Raw genomic sequence first — 18,855 nt, forward strand, 5'->3', positions numbered from 1 at the left:
AAATAGTCAACTTATGTCATTATTTTGAATCACGTTAATCCATGTATATGTTTATCATCCTTTCAAAAGGATAATTACAGACAATTTTATTATATTCTCCTATTTTTATAGCAGTTTTTTACATTATCAATATTCTTTGAAACGAATGGCTACTTTTTTAGAAAATTTAATTAAATTTGATTAATACGTTCAATTTAGAAAAAACAAAGGGAATGCCCTAACATCAGTTTTATTGGAATCTTTAGTATGTATGAAGGACCAAGTGTACATAAATAACAGGCTCCTTCTTTATTTAAGTCATATTAGGTCCAGTGGAAACGAACCTGAATTCTCGCTGCGTCATTATATTTTCTTTGTTTTCCCAGTTAAAAACAACAAAGACAGATATATGACGTAGGAACGCAACATCGAGAAGCTGTTCGTCTGAACTGGGCCTTAGACTAAAGACATATTATTCAATTATTTTAAGTTGTCACTGTACCATAAGAATGGCTGCTGTTTCTATTATGACAGCTGGAGGTGTCTTTGGACGTATTGTGTCATTAGTTTTGAAAGGATTAAGGTACGTAAAAGTCTTCAAAAGAACATAATACAAAACTAGTGATTTGTAAAAAGGAGGAAACCTATTATAATATTTAAGACCTTTTCTTTGTTAAATATATTAGAAAGAATATAGAGATAATTATTTTTATGAAACTTCACCAGATAGATACGTTTTAATGCATCCACGATGAGACATGCTAATTGCTATGCTAATTAGATTCTATATTTGCTATTGGAAATGGCAGTTAGCGTCGTATACTTTTGTATGAAATAATTATATTGCGATATAAAAACATAAGTGTCAGTAATAATATGTAATATAAATAGTAATAGATAGAGAATGCAGGATTAATAATCAAAGCCTCCTTTGATATCTTTAAATTTAATATTAATGTCTCAAATCTACCGAATCTACTCAAATTGAGTATTAAAATCTGAATAATTAAAGTCCCTTTCGTCAAATAAAACAATTTCGTGAAAATGATCGATTTTTCCTCCCGTTTTCTGAAAATACCTTCAATTAAAGCGTTCTATCGATAAAGTGTATATCTTATAGTATACGTAATACAAGATACGCATATCTTACAGTGGTGGACGAAAGAAAATTTCAAATTGGTGCTCTGTGAGTACCCGGACCTTTTATATTAGATATTTTCTATCATATTGAAGACAGTAAGCTATTCTGCGGTATACTGGTCCCATACAACTGGAACGAGCTATAGTCCTGAAACGGTAGCAATCAGAAAAGAGTTTCATTAGGCAAATTAAACGGTTTCGAATGATGTATGATCTAATGTAGATGCCCACTACGAAAGTTTTCCGTTTTGAATATTTATAAATCACTATAAATAACATATAGATATTCTCTATAAAAAGATATTAGGACACTCAAATTGCAAATTGATTACTTCGGAAGCTGTGTCAACTTATAAGACTTATCGTGCGAAATATAAGGAAAGACAAGACAATAGTTTTAAGTTTGTTTCCGTTGTCTTTCGTACCCTTAGTTTGATGAAATGAAAATTGAAATATCTTTCAAATTAAGCAGTTTCAGATACATGTGTCCCAATACTTTTATATAGAAGGATAAAAAATGTATCGATTGATGTACGACCAAATTTATAAATTTATTTAAAAGAGTGGAAGTGATCCTAACATTTTTTAAATGTCGTCGTTTCCAAGATTTACTATTTAAGTTTCCAGGAACTATTTAATTTTGCCTAATGAAATTTTTGTCTATCTTCTACAGTTCCAGAGCTATGGCTTGTCCTACTTACACTATAGGCCAGTCTGTATATTACATTCATTCATTACTATTGTGAAATATTCCATTTTGTAAAATTATGGTGTTTTTTTTTCGTACTACTTCTCTCTTAAACTTTCTTTTGTTTTTTACTGTACATTTTACATATATAAACTTAACAAGAACCAGCCAGAAAGGAAACAGATTTAATTATAGAAATGACTGGAAGCTGTCGAGCAGTTGCACGTAGATAATATCTTTAGTTCCTCAGAAAGGCATATTTTACGCCAATTAATTTTAATTATTTGCGTGCATCTTCTCTTTTACTTTCTACTTCTCTTTTTTATAATGCAAATGAAACAAATGCAATGGAACGAGAAAAGTAGGGTTCACGTTAATTATACATGGGAATACGGCAAGTATCTGTACAGAATTGCAAAGTAGAAGTGGAGAAACAAATTCGTCGCAGCGAAATGCACTCGTTTGAAAGATTCCAAGGGAAATAAACTGTCGATTGGAAGAGTCTTTATGTGCCGCTCGAGCGATCCTAGCAATAGAATCGGTTCTCTTCGCCCAGGATTTCCCTTTACTAAATGTATTCAATGCCGTTGCACTGCGGCGAATTAGGTTAACGCTTCATTTCGCGAGAAGTTTCGTGTTCTTCGCTACGAAAAGTCCTGTTTCCGAGTTGTAAGCGGCAGCTATTCAGTATTCAAGCAATTATACACTGATTGATTGGCAGTAACAGGAAGAAATTGAAGTCTGACTTTGGTGAAAATCATCGAGGATCGTCTCCGATGAATTATTCATCAGGCGAAAATTGAGCTTTTCAAACTCAGTTAATTGTAATGACGAGTATCCCTAAGAGATTCATTTATCAACAAAATGAAACGGAATGCACGATGCTTGCGAGAAACGGTTCACTATACCGTTTCGTTAATTGTAAGCATTCCAGTAAACATAAAAATATTTTCCACTCGTTTCATCCATTTATTCAACGTTGTGCGTTGTTTCCTTTGACCGGTGTTCGCCAACGTAAATTCAAAAAGCAGCGCATACGTATTGTATGTGTACATAATGTCGCATACTGTTTCGCACAAACTTCGCCAGTGTGTTTTATGCGTGTAAAAATAAAACTAAAATGTTATACAATGTTAGTATTATTTATACTTGTGTTCATAATTATTACGACATCTCCTGGTTTCACATAATACGCGACAATTAGTTTAAATTATTATAAAGGAAACGATTAATCGTGATTTCCTGTTCATGTAATATACATGCAAGGATTTAGAAGAAGTATTTCTACGAATTACAAGAGAAACATAATGTACGTGTTGGTATTTACAGCCCTCTAATACATTCAATGCGGAAAACGTGATCGTACGCTTCATTGGAGTTTCTTATTTTCCTACGGATAACACGAGAACAAATGGATACGTGTTACAGAAACGTCATTTATGTACAGCACTGAATGTGCTAATCTAAATCTCGTCGAAAAAGTGTTGTATAAAATAGATTCAAAATTTAAAGAAATTTATTTGAAATTTAAATCGAAATTAGTTAGGAACAAATGTACTAAAAAATTAATAACACGATTGCCAAAATTTGTTAAAATAGCGACAGGACGTAATTATCACCAATGAGAAGAGATTAAATGTTATACGTAATATATTAGGTTGACCCAAAAATTTCTTTTGTTTTATAAAATAAATTTAATTTAATTTAATTTTATAAAATAATAGATTTTTTGTTTTATATTATTCATTTTATTCCAATAGACTATTTCCTTATAAAACGAAAAATCTTTTGGGACAACTTAATATATAAACATTCCATAGTCTCCGTTCCTTTTTACATAAATTTCGAATCAGATAACAGTTTTTGAGTTATTTTTTAATAATTTCTGAAGGTAACCTCACTTCCTCTAAGTGTTCTAATACTTATGAACAGAGATATGTTTCCATTTCTAAGTGTTGCCCACTCTTACCGATTTAACTCCTTAACCTACAGCTACGGGCATAGCCCGTAGTAGGTGATCGGACCAAACGTAAATTCTCGAACGTAAATCGTAGATTAAGGGGTTAAGCCTGATGTCAACATACTATTGAATTTAACGTAGATTGAATTTCCTTGTAATTTTATTTAATTTCTTTACATGCAACACTAATTCTCACGATTAATTAATTCCTTGTAAATATTTCTGTATTATAGGCTGTTCCTTCTAGACTGTCCCATAAATAAATATTTAAAGGATGGAGATAAATAGAGTCAATCGTACCAGGAAACCAAAAGCTGTTCCATATTTTTGTCATAATTTCTTAATGAAAAACTTATAGACTTTTTGTTGCGTGACGTGTTGGATTTATTTTTATTCACAGAACGTACTAAATTCGAATGAACAGTGGCGAACATCCTGTATACGAATCGCGATACACCGATAAAGAAACTGGTGGAGTATTTCGAACGTAAAGCATTTGAATGAAAAGGGCGCGAGAAATTGCTCTTTTTGGAGGTAAACATTAGAAAGAAAAAGAGTGAAAGAGAAGCTCCTGATTCACCAGACGCTATAATGAAGCACAAAATTCTACGAGTAGTCACGATAAGAACCTTTTTCGTTACACAGAGAAACATGGAACAGGTTTTTGCGATGGATCTAAAACAGAACGTTGCTAGGTGAATTCATTTCATGCGCGCAGGGGAATCTGCTAACTCCGCGTCTATTTAGGTATTCTGCTAGAATACTCCTTTGCAGAATCGATTCTATCCTTTACGTCGTTCAACTGTGAAAATGTTGTGTGGATCTCATTATACCCCGAGAAAGAACGATTCGTACTATCTCTCAAATTGATATTGAGGCAAACGTGTTCTGCATGTTTCAATGATTTCAGTTTTTCATTGCGTCTGCATAAGTATAGACTGCAATTATGTGTAATTCATTCTTGTTTTAACTTGCATATAGTAGCTTTTATAGTTGGAAACTTTTTGGCCGCCGTCCACTGGTTTTAGTTCCTATCAGAGTCTTGTATTTAAACATTAATGGAGATGGATGAAGCGAACGAAATAAATAGCAAATGCATTAATTCCTTTTCTATAGAAGTTTACTTCAAACGTTCTAATCGAACATTACAATTACTAAAAGATAGACTTCTAAGATAAACCGATCTTTTCTGAAAATGGTAAAACTCAACCTATAATTTCAACTAAGTCGCTACCTGCGTCTTATAGTAGTTAATGAAAAATTAAAGAAATTATATAGCTTTGTTTTATTTAGAGACTCATCGGTAAATAGATAAATACACCAAAATGTATATAAATGAACAACTATATCATTTCTATTTAGGTTTCAAATTATCATTTACGTATTTAAATAATAATTAGATAATAATAACATAAAACACTATACAGTCGTATTTATATTAAATATATTACAAAGAACAATTGAGACATGTAAATTATAGAAGTCAGATATGTTATAGCCAAAATCAACAATTAAGTATATGAAAAATACTTTTTTTAGATTCTGATAATGAAGTCCTATTAAACTATTAACATTGAAACTTTGTGTTTATAATATTATCTTTCATAATAACTAAATTCTTAAATAGATCTTACAGATGATGGAAAAATTATTTTAGCAACTTCTTCACAAATGTTTTAACTTAATATATTTTTATTTACTTATTCTGCATTCTTACTACCTACACAGAAAGAAAAGAAATCACGTCTTCCCTTATTCATTTCTTTCTTAAATGCAATGTAAGATACTTTTCATTTAATATAAATTCATTGTTAATAACTAAAAATAGTATTATTTATAAGTACTAATGCTTCATACAAACTTCAGAACTATAATACAACAAATTTCTAGATATAGAACAATTTTTCAGTACTAGTGTAATATTAATTAGAAGCGAGTAAAACATAAATGAAAGCCACGATTCTATTATCAATTAATTTACGAAGGTGTTAATTACTAGAACTATGCCAAAAGAATTCTTGTGCTGATGTGGTAAATAATATGTATAATAAAAGATGCATGCATAACACATTTTGTGTTTAATCTCAAGTATCCTTGAGGTTCAATGGAATCTGCTTTATTGCATTTTGGCAAGCCTTCAAGTATGTATACTAGACTATGCTTCATCAGTATTCGCTTTTAACTTGTTAACCGAGAAAAATGAGTTAACTCATCGCTCGAGTTTTTGATTCCTTGAACATAATCATTTTTTTACTCGTGAGTTTTCCCACTTTTAAATAATATTTTAAATTTAATATATTTATTATAAATAAATAAATATAATTAAATAATAAATATAGATATATATAATTGTAAATTAAATAAATATAAATATATATAAATTTAATATACTTGTACCCAATTCATTAGTATTTAAATGCTGTAATAAAAATAACGGCGTACAAATACTTTTTATATCCACGGTATATTTACGAAGACTAAAATTCAGCCAGTTAGATAAATTTGTGTTTAACTTCCAATTTTATAATTATAAATGTTTCCACTTAAAGAATTACCCAATTAATTGATCGAACACTTTTAATTCGTTATTAAATTGTTATGATTTAAGTTAAATGAGATCATATTTCTTTCTTGTAACTTAATACCCTGACATTGTTATAGACAAGAAATTTATTACGAACGTTTGCTTCCAAGGTTGAAATATAATCAAAAAATGAAGAAGCTAAAGCATTTTCCTAGATTTATGTGCAGTTACTAAAACTCGATAGTTTGAAATAAATATGATATAGAGGCTATTTGTTATCTTTTATTTGATATCATGTATTAGGCAAACGCATGTAATGGTCTTCTTAAAGGCATATTTATTACTTTTTAATACAATAAATAATTCGACTTTGTAAGTTATAATTCACGCAAAATTTTTACTAAACGTATTGTTTCCGTTAATCTTTAAAATCGATTCTTAAACTCCGTCCCTTTCCACAACCCTTTCTCCTGCTCGTTAGTTTATCTTTTATATTTATTTTATGCACATATGTATTATAGTTTATACATATATATTTAAAACTTCATTTTTCTCTTTTCCACAAACACTTTTCAGTTGTACCTATTTGTATTTTATAGTTGTACCGAAATATTTTGTATGTAAACCCTTCATTATTGAGATTAGTTAATAAAAAATTAAAAATTACACGCGTAAACAATTCCTACTAAATATTATGAGGTCCTTTTACATACAAATTTACCAAATAATATTATTAGCGAGTTTATAAATTCCAAGTTGTGAATTACATACTTCTTTTTTACAATTTTATAATTTCAATAATAAAATAATCTATTACATTGCAAAATAGGATAATCAGATTACTGATTGTGTAAAATAATAATTTATAAAAGTTACCTATAATATTTCATTTATTTCATTACTAAATTTATTATATTATTTATTATATTATATAATATATTATTTATTTATTCATTATTAAATTTATTACCAAATTTATCTATTATAGAAAATATTTAATGGCATTTGTAACTCGAAACTTGTGATTTATTAAATATCATTAATAATACTAGTTTAATTGTACAAACGAACTTTGGACTCTGATAATACTAATTACTATGACTTATGCATATAATAATTAGGTATTTATGCATTTATTTTTAAAATACGCATTGTGTAAAATTTTTGAAATACTCAAGGTCATGGTCTTTTTATATTTTGCAGGAAATTTTGTCAATATTTAGTAAGTGATACGTAATAAAATGTAACATAAAATAAAACTTTTATTCAGATTCTATTTTTTTAGTTATATTAATGATGTGAACATCCGCAGTTTATTAATGATGAGTAATTAATTGAGTAGCCATATCAGTTGTAAACGTATAATTTTACAATTTTATGTTCATACGTAAAACAAATTGATAATCTCAATGGATTTAATTTATTTCATTACTAAACTTATTACATTATTTATTGCACCTATTACCAACTTATTACCAACTTATTACATATTAATATAAAGCAGAATTTATTATTACAAGTGATTCGTAATTCCAAAAAATTTACTAATAATCCGTGATTGCGTTAAAATGTTCAGATGTGAATTGCCTGATATTAAATATTCCATGGTCAGATTTTCAGAGAGACGCAGTGCGGTACCGATCTAAAGCAATGCCTTTGGCCAACGCAGCAATACCAAGATATGAACTATAATTGAAAATCGATATTCGTTCCTTTTTACTTTTTGTACACAAAATCAAACTTGCCCTGACTGGGTTGCGTCCTGTGTGACGGTCCTTCTGACTGCATTCAAACAGATGAAAAACGCAATTACGAGCAATTAAGAGGGGAATGTTTCGCCTGTCTGATTGGTCGAAGGAATCTCCTCGCGCGAGAACGTTGAAACAATTAATCATCAATTAAATCACGGGCTTAAAAAATCAACAATATTGCAATTTGCGTGATTTAACTACGTACGGTAATCAGGAAACGAGAAAGCTGGAAATACGATAAAAATTAAGTTTTCTATATAAAAATGGAGAACAAATGAAAATGAAGAAAATAGTTTTAAAGAGCTTGCGCGACTAGCTTTTGAAAAAGCAATTTTCTCATTGACAGCGTAATCAAGACGTTCACAATGAAACTATCGATAGGAGTATCGACAATTGAGAAATAGAAGTACTCTACTTTTTGCGATGAGATGCGTGCCTGCTAATTTCATGGGACACTGAAGATTCGTAACAGTGTGAAATAATTGAAAAATGCGCTGACAAATGGAAATCGATATCCGGAAGATTGGAACTGAAATATAAAGTGATCTTCGTGGTCTCATTTGTATAAATCGATAAAACTTTCGTAAATGAATTGTTCAATAGTGATGACGTTTCATTTCAGAAATTCTCATTCTGTGGTTATCTACGAAAAGATAGTTGCTCATAGAGATAATTATTTGCAAACATGAATTATAATTATGAGATAGTTGCCCATAGAGATAATTATTTGCAAACATGAATTATAATTATGAGGTTCATAATTATGTAAGATTTATAATTAGTCATAAAATAATTAGATTTCAAATGTAATGTAAATTAAATGAAGTAAATAGTATATTTTGCGTGTAAGTGTATACTCCCACAGCTAAGTATAAATACAAAGATAAAATTCCAAAGGTGCAAAATTCATAATTAATTTTTTAGCCAATGATAGCGAGTTAATTAGTCATTCAGAAATCCTTTCTTCCTTTGAGAAAGTTGTTTAGTTATTGAATTTCGTTTCTAATTTCCATGTTATACCTAAAATATTATTAAGTCATATTTGTATTTGTAGCCGGTGAAATAAGTTAAATCGTGTTTTCACATGTTAAAGAAAATTTCTAATTTCGAATAGTTTTGCATTCAAAATTTTGTAAAGCGTAAAAGCTTTTGTTAGTCTTTATCAACATGAACTTATAATATAGCATAATACTACATGTTCCAACTTTATGGTATTGAATTATCCTAAATGTTTCCGCAGTTTTGAGCCGTTCAATTTGAAAGAACGTAACTTTTTTAAAACTGTACATTTTTATTTCAAATAAAATATAATATTATACAATTCAATACTTGTAATATTTTGTACATGTATTACATGTATTTGTATTTACATAGGTATGTGTTGATAAAATCAAGTACAGCAAGAGCCGAGGAAATTGTCGTAAAGACTTAGTATATTTGACATATAGCTTGTGAAAAGTGGAACATTATTTTAAGAATGAAAGAATGATTAAATAAAAAAAGCTTTAAAGAAAGTTGTGAAGTTAAAGTAAAAAATTTGTTAACGTTTTAATTAAAATCCTACGCTTAAAGCTACATTTAATGTTAAGATAAAAATTAAATTTTATTCATTTTTATCATTAATTCCGTTTTTATGTTAATATGCCATCATATCTTTTATCTTTACATGTAGCATGGAATTTCTTTGGTCTGAATCATTAATTTTTGGTCCTCAACATAATTTTATTCAAAATGACATCGGTTTATGAGTTCACTCTTCTAATCGATTTTTAGCTATTCCTAACGCTAATCATTTTCTACGCAAGACGTTCTCATAGATTTTTATCTCTTCGTATCGCCTCAGCTTAAATAGTTAAATTTTTTATTATTCCATAAAATTCTATACCATAAATGTCTTTGGATTCCAAGACTTGAAATATAGGTATTAACTTTTCAGCAGAATTATCGCATTCTTTTATAAGTATCGTTCGACTCGAAAAATTAGAATGTTAAAATTCAAATTCAATATTTTTATATACTGATACAAAATTTTGAAATACATAATTTAAATTAATGGTATATGTACATTTGTCAATTTCATATTTCAAGAAAATAATAAATATTGCATTTAGTCGCCATTAATATATTATACGTTACATTAGCTTTTATTAAAAATCGATTAGAATTCTTATAAATGATATTGTTATCCTGCATATACAGTACTGTTTATAATTATACAAACGATGCTTGATTCTTTTATACGTATCGTAGCTTCTATTATAGGAGCTAAGTAAGTGTTGTATGTGTATATACACGTGAAAAGATATTATAAATTTGATTGGCTCGCTAAGCTTTTAAATAAACATTTTAGTAAAAGATGAATAGATTCTAAGATCAGTCGACTGAAGTAAATGATTTTCGCAAATAATCCTATGCAATTTCATCCACATTGCATCTGTTTCAAAGATAATGGAACTCATCATTTTAGAACACATTTTCCGATTTATAGTTTTGGTAAACAAATGAACTACTATAATCTGTGCATTTTATCAAAGTATTCAGGTTATATGTATCTTAATTAGTTTAGTTAGTACGGAGTATTAAATAGAGTATTAAATTGAACCTCTAACTAGAGTTTCTATCAGACGAATAATACTATTTTGAGTGAATATATTGCGTTGCTTCTACGCAAAGCACCCTCTTATGTCACGCCCACACTGTTCACCAACCATATTCACTGGCAGTGTGGACACTTGCGAAATGCGAGCTGGTTACAACGAACTCATCTACGAATAGCGAACACATTTCGCTTAGGAGACGGTACAAAGGGACTATTCGCAAGCCTAGAACATGCTTAGGTACATTGTACCTAACACGTGAAAGCTTTTCACCGTCACAGAACTTTGTCGCCTCCTAATAAAGCTTCACATACACGTACATTACATAAGAATTTAGAAACGGATGATCCGTTTCTAAAGAACATAATGTGATGCATAATCTTTCGTCAGTTGAAATTGGTTATATTTGCTGCGCAATTATGTTGAGTAATTTTTCACGGTCATCGTATGACGTTAGAATTTTTGTCAAGTTTTTAAATCTTACTTCGTTTTATAATAAACGGTTTATTAAACCTGTTCCATTTGGCATGATTCTTGTTTTTGAAAATCTTTTTCTGCCAGCATTAACGCTTCCTTTCTCTCCCGACACTCGTTTTATTATCAAATACGCAACTATTGTAAGCAATAGATTTTCAGAGAATGCGTTAATCTTCAAAATTTTCATGTGCACATAACATGCAGGGTCTACAACGAATTGCTCACTTCTGAAAAATTCTACAACTGTTTGCGAACTTCTCATGTTGCGAACAACTTTCGCCGCGACATTGTTACAATTATTGAAAAGAAATCGTTCTGAATGTTAATGTACCAACTTAAAATCAGCATCTTCATACGAATATCCTCACGTTTCTGTTCGTCTGAACACTATATCTTTAAAACTAACCACATATTGAACATCAGTTTCAAAATCAAGTAATGGGACTTTACAATTTCCAAAGACGACATTACCCATTTTAATCAGCAGTACAATTCCGTTTATTCTCGTGACTCAAGTTAAGTAAGTAGCGAAATGTTCTCTCATTTCAAACATGACTTCATCGGCTATATAGCTATATACAAGTAAATGACTTGAAGGTTATCTCTAGCGGAAAATTCGAAATGTATCGAGGTGTTAAGCTTTTGTAGACTGCTTTATTTTATTGGACGAGGAAATGGAACTCCTTATCGGTGTTTCACCTCATTTTCATGCAACTCCAAACGAGATCCGATACTTCTATACATATATATATCTATTTCAGACTTGACGCCGGTATGTGGTAAATATATACCATTCCTTCTGATAGACGCGCTTTCGAAACGCTCTACATCATCCTTCCGCATGCGAATTCAGAGTATGGATGAGTAGAGTAAGCGAATCTGATATGAGATCACGCGCCTTTGACTCAAACCCATCTTGTTTCTCGAGTCTATTTCGTCTGTCACGCGCAAACTATTATGGCCCAAGGGGAGGACTCGCTTCTCATGTCACATTATACCCTTCCACGATATCATCTGATATTGTCTGGATGTTTCTTTTCTAACAACTCGCTACCTACGAATAGATGTGTTATTTTACTGTTATGTATATATAATGTAGTATCGTGAGGAAAAAGCCTGATTAGGGATCGATCAAAACAATGTCGTCTGTCCTTCGGTTGTTAGTTTACATAGGGAAAAAAGCTTATGTGACTAAAGTCATCTAGTCCTTGCGGAGCGTTAACAGGATGGGATTAGAGAGAGGAAAAAATAACGCTAATGGGGCGATTTGAATTTAAAAAGTTGTTGTTGATCGAGAAGTGAGAATGAGTTGGAGAGTAGAGTTGTTAGCGTTGTCGTGTTGCGAAAGGTGTTAGCGTTGTTGAGAGATTGAGTTGTTAGCGTTGTCGAGTTGCGAGAGTGGTCGAATTGGAGTAAGATTGTTACATTTAGTTCCAAATTAAACAATCATCGTTTTCTGTCTAATTAATATCAGTATAACTAATTTATCGTAAATAAATTACAAATTATAAATAGTATCAGGAAAAAATGTATACCTAAATTTTCCCCGATACTACAATAACGACTTTTTTTTCTTATTTGTTCGCTTATAATCGCATTTTTACTTAGTTGACATCTACTCTGACTTTACTTAGTCCTATCTAATCTGTACGTTCGTTCTCGACACAATTTCCGATATTGTATTAAATTTTATAAATGAAGATAATGTTTTGTCTTTCGTAAATTTTTTGGGCATTTCTAGAAACCTTTCGTGAATATGTTATGTCTGTTATGTAAGATATTTTGAAATTTCTTTGCGAATGTAATGAGACACGGCTATAGTAAGGGGTAAAAATATACGTACACTTGAAACGTAGAAATAAGGAAAGCAATATTTTCTATATTATTAAGTCCAAATATGTGCAATTGTATGTTATACGCGGATACTTATAGCAATAAATATACACAAATAAACGTTAATCGTGTTCTTTGTCAATTTAGTAAGATAATATTTCGTCTAGACAAAACTTAGTCAAAACTTAGTATTGTTTATGTCCACTTGATTGCAGGTAATTGATTGTTAACAAGAGAAGCCTCCAAAATATTATTCATAACATAGAATAACAGAGCGGATACTTATATTAATTAATTGCCCCATACGGATACTTTTGTCTTCTATACAGGGTAGCCCATAAGTCACTTTTTCATTAAAAGATTTTACAATCCTTTTTCTATTGTATATTTAAAAATATTTTTTCCAAATTTTTAAAGTTTGTCCTTTGGAAAATTATGATAGATAAATTCACAGCGGAGCAAAGAGTAAACGTAATTAAATTGTTGAATAATTAAAATTCGCGATCTTCCAATTTCAAGTGGCCTTCCTGATTGTCCGATTTAACGGAACCCAAAGTGTGTGTTAATAAAATCCGAACAATTCAACAGATAAAGAAATACAAGCCCTGTGACTCGAAACATTAACAGCTGTGATGCAAACCGAAAGACTGGAAAAAGCCGATACGTCTCTTATTATTATTTATTATTATTTTATATTATTATTTTTATATTATTTTAAAACCGCCGTCCATATTTTTTTTTTTTTTTGCATTGTGGTTATATCGTCAAAATTTTAAAGAAGACAAGGAGTACTTATTTTATTGCGAACATATCCTTTGCAAATATTACAAAAGTATTTAAACAGACAATTATCCATTATATACTTTGTAGCAAAATTGAAAAAAAGGGCAATTTCTAGATTATACACATTTTCTTCAAAGATATTATAATGATAATAAGACGAATTATTTATCACTAACATAAGTTTTCTTTTCCCTTATGCCTATATATTATTCCACTATTCTCTGAATAATTTCACATGGAATGTACGCATAGCAATTAGACGAACCGTTTGTGGTTCGGCATGTACCGTCGTTACCATTGTTTAGTAACTTACAGTTACTCTAATGACACGTTGCATGTGCATTTATGTCACTAACTTCCGTCCTTAGATTAATCGACTAGGAAATTTTCTTGGTTCCTTAAACACACTTTCACCACAAATAGTACAAGAAGCACAATATCATTGTAAACAACATAACTGATTAATTACACAATAGAATACTATTTTATAACAAACATCAAATAAAAGCAAAGTTTGTTAGAAAAAAATGTGATATACTATTTCACAAAAAACAATCTCTTTGTAAATACTATCGTGCAAGGTATTAAAAATGAGTGTTAGTAATATTTTAATTTATTTGAAGTGTAGTTGTAATAATAGAATTTTTTATATGCTTTCATGCTCAACTCAATTATAATTGATGAATCAACAAAACTGAATAAAATATCACGTTTTTAGGACATCTAAGCAGTACTTTGTAGTTTCCACTATTAAGAGTTCTTGTTGCATTGAATTAGTTAGTAGCTCGAATTTAGTGTATAATCCTCAAGGTGATTCGAAATTATTATATCTGATTGAGCACAAAAAATGACAAAATATTGATATGATTATTTAACAAATTTTTACTAAACGTTTACTTCGTACAACGTAAGGAGCCTACAATGTATTAGATATTTTATCAATTCATCAATGTATGATACATTTTAGGACCTTTTCAAGCAACGTGTTATTTAAATAAGTGTGGCATTCATAAAAGTGGCAAATGCTATAGTGTCACATCATACTAAGAAGTGTATAATATATACTTAATGAAACTCCATAACAACCTAATTAAAAATATTCCAATTCTCTCTCCACAAAACAATAGTCAATCTTTCAGATATTATGTATATGTAAATGTTGTAAAGTTTGCGCCATAAAATATATAATAAATATACAAAACCAATTTCACGCGCTATAACATTGGAATATGGATAACATTGGATAACATTGGAACTGTACAAAGGGAATGCAATTCCGTTTCTTTAATAACAGAAATTAGGATCGATTCTTGACTTATTATTATTATATGTAGGCAAACTAGGAAATCACCGAGGATACTAAAATATAGGAATTTTCCATTAATGTCATAAATTTATTTAAAGCCTACAATTAGACTGTATCATTATAAACAAAGAAAGTAAAAGAAGTTCGAAAACTTTATTCAGATACTGCATTTTTTCTAATTTGCTTTGTCATAATAAATGTTACAGTATAAAAATATAAAATTGAATAATTTTTGTTCGATATAGCAAAATTTAATTTTATTGAACTTTTATCAACTAACTGTTGTTAATATTTGGGGGGGGGGAAGACAGAAATGTTTATAATAATCTTACTTTCTCGCAACTTAATTTATCCGAAATGATAATAATTGCAAATATTGATCATAAACTATAACTTGACGATCAGATCAAGGCTATATTAACTGAAAAAATATAGAAAACAAAAAAAGTAGTCATACCTGCCAAACTTACAAACAATTATCAAACTATCAATGTCAGACATCACAAAGTTTGCAATTTCAAAGTTTCTTATCTGACAGAAGTCCTAGGAAAAAATAATCAAAAGAAAAATATTGTTTCCACGCAAACTTCCGTAACTGTGTTATTCGTCTTTTTGGAGATAATACGTGTTTTCACTTTGCTAACTCCGCGGCTTCCAGTCCAACAGGCGACAATTTTATCTCCATGGTAGATATGTCATCGATAACATAGTCGAGTCTAACGGATAGTGTTCCGTTCCGATGTAATTCCCTTTAACATTGAGTTCAAGGATAACAAAATAACAGCGATACGTCGGTTCGAAAAATTATAGCTAGTGTTATGGAACGGTATATGTAACCGGTAAGTAATAAACGAAGATATTGCTTATTCTTAAACGTAAAATACGGTTTCGCTAATGAACTAGGGTGAACGTGCTCTCGATGCTTCATCACCGAGTGAAGAAACCTTTGAATGGGCATATTCACGTTGACATATTGCGACGTCAATCACATAATTGTGACCGATCATAACTTTTATTTCGTTCAAGATGAAAAGTTGCGAGGAAAGGATGCATATACCAGGTATGTAAATATGAAACCGGAATTTTTGTATAGAAAATACACGTTTATTGTATGAAAATGACTAAAAATATTTTATACGAAATATTGCCCATCGCTAGCTATACATTTTTCCCACCTGTCTGGCAATTGGTGGATGCCACGCCGAAAAAACTGTCGCTCTTTTGAGGCAAACCAGTCATCGAGCCATTTTCGTACATTTTCATAAGAAGTGAAATGCTGGTCAGAAAGTGCGTGTCCCATCGATACAAATAAATAGTAATCGGACGGAGCCAAGTTTGGTGAGTAAGCCGCGTGCGAAAGTATTTCCCAACTGAACCCTTCAATCGTTTCCTTCACCTGTTTTGTTGTATGTAATGGTGCATTATCATGAAGCAAAATTACTTTGTGTTGCCTTTTTTGTTATTCTGGTCGTTTTTCACGCAAAGCTTGATTCAAATCGATCATTTGTTGTCGGTAGCGTTCAGTATTAACGGTTTCGCCAGGTTTTAACAGCTCGTAATAGATCACACCCTTCTGATCCACGTTCTTCGTTCCTCACGTTAAAATTGCCACTTCTGAATTTTTTAAACCACTCAAAGCACTGTGATTTACCAAGAGCATGCTCATCGTAAGCTTCGACAAGCATTCGATGCGATTCTGCAGCAGTTTTCTTCAAATGGTAACAAAAAATCAATGCTGTCCGCAAATCGTAGTTTCCAGGCACAAAATTCGACATGTTCAACGCTATTAAAACTATGCTGTTGCATGAAACTTGTATTGTTCTGAGTCGAAAATGTTTGTGAGATGTCAACAAAGACTTTTGGCGCAGTTTAGTGATAACTACATTATCAGCTAGGGCCATCTATAGGCAAATTCCGGTTTCATACTTACAGACCTGATATATAGGGTCTTCAGACAAAAGGATTAAATTGCTTGGAAAATTTTCGAAGAATGATAGAGGATAAATACACTTTCATTCTCATGCGACGATAAGTATCCAATTAAAGTGTTTGTAGATGTATGGCATGAAGGGCTTCTTTACAAACTTAAAAAAATCCTACCACACACTTACTACTCCATCCTAAAGTCCTACCTAACCAAAAGACAATTCATGGTTAAATACTTAGACGCCACTACCACAACATTCCCAATAGAAGCGGGCATACCCCAAAGTAGTGTCCTCGGACCTCTGCTGTTCTCCATCTACACTGCAGATTTACCAATATCAACAGATATGACTATAGCAACATTTGCTGACGACACAGCGCTATTAGCGTCCCACGCTAACCTGATAATTGCTTCATCCACTCTCCAACGAGGTCTTGACTTTATGGAACAGTGGTTCCATAAATGGGGTTTCAAAATTAATGAAAAAAAATCCACACATGTAACCTTCACGCTGCGAAAACAAACCTGCCCTCAGGTCACCATTAACAATATAACAGTTCCTAACAACGACACAGTTAGATACCTGGGCATGACTCTGGACAGGAGATTAACATGGAAACAACACATCACAGACAAATCGAAGCAACTTAGGGACATACTCAAAAAATTTTATTGGCTCATTGGCCGTTGCTCCAACCTAAGCACGCAGAACAAAATTACGCTCTATAAGACCATAATAAAACCTGTCTGTACCTACGTAATCCAACTATGGGGAACAGCAAGTAATTCCAACATTGAAATACTCCAACGCTTCCAATCGAAAACGCTAAGATCCCTAATAAATGCACCCTGCTATGTTACCAAAGAAACAATCCACCGCGATCTCAAGATACCCACAGTCAAAGAAGAAATATACAAGTTCAGAAGCAGATATAACGCAAGAGTCAACAACCACCACAATCCATTAGTCACCCAACTACTTGACACGATGGACCAGATCCGCAGACTAAAAAGAAAATAACCTTTAGATTGAATCATTAGATCCAACTAGAATCAACAACATAAACTATTATAAACCATGTCATTGTATCACGCCAAATGAAGTTACTGAAAATTCTCAACGAGAATTGATTGTAAATATTCTAACAAATAAAAAAAAAAGTGTTTGTGGATAATTCAAGGAAAATTTCTTGTCATGTTCTTATTCGTGTAATTTTCATAACCAATGCTTTTTTTTAAAGAAGATTAGTTATTTAAAAAAAAGTCATTTTGACACAAACATTGCTTATCGATTGCTTTCATTAATTTTTAATGTTTACGATTATCAATAGGAAGAAAAACAAACGACAAAGCTTGTACAATTTAACTTTAATTGAATGAAACGGAACGCTGCATTGTGCGTGGAGTTTCTTAAATATTTTTAAAGGGACGCTTATTAAATATAATAGATAATTTTGATTGTTGATTGAATGAGCTCTATGGGGAAACTAGAAAAGAAGAGGAAATAAAATTTTATAATCTAATTCACAAAGTTTGTCTATCGTCATTATTAATGCGTGAGTTTCCGTTTTATTATAAATAACTTTTCTGATTTGAATTTCTAAGCAATAATTACTTGCTTATTTAAATCAGTAAAGTTATATGACATAAAAAATATTAAAAAATAACTAGTTGATATTATTTGAAAATTGATACCTATATACGAGAGTCAATGGTTATCTTCTTATATAATTCTGTATGGCAACCCCTTACGGTCAAACAAAGAAACCAGCTAGATAAGATAGCACTTTTCTCTGAGGTTCTTTGCTTATAAATCCCGCTGCTCATTGAGTGTCCATGACCACGACTACACTCATATCATGGTAAAATATAGATTTTATTCACTTTGTA

At 30.9% G+C, this 18,855-nt stretch overlaps 1 protein-coding gene and 1 long non-coding RNA gene across 18 annotated transcripts in view; one reads left to right on the forward strand and one right to left on the reverse strand.

The window, feature by feature from the left end:
* Positions 1-18,855, reverse strand: part of LOC100643610 (5-hydroxytryptamine receptor) — a 316,367-nt gene that overhangs the window by 62,730 nt on the left and 234,782 nt on the right. The gene's annotated exons all lie outside the window — the stretch shown is intronic.
* On the forward strand, positions 15,705-16,256 carry LOC125385426. Its single transcript, XR_007224688.1, has 3 exons — positions 15,705-15,877; positions 15,942-16,098; positions 16,197-16,256. It is a non-coding gene; the product is annotated as an uncharacterized LOC125385426 (long non-coding RNA).

The sequence above is a fragment of the Bombus terrestris genome, chromosome 7, assembly GCF_910591885.1.
Source record: "Bombus terrestris chromosome 7, iyBomTerr1.2, whole genome shotgun sequence".
NCBI lineage: Eukaryota > Metazoa > Arthropoda > Insecta > Hymenoptera > Apidae > Bombus > Bombus terrestris.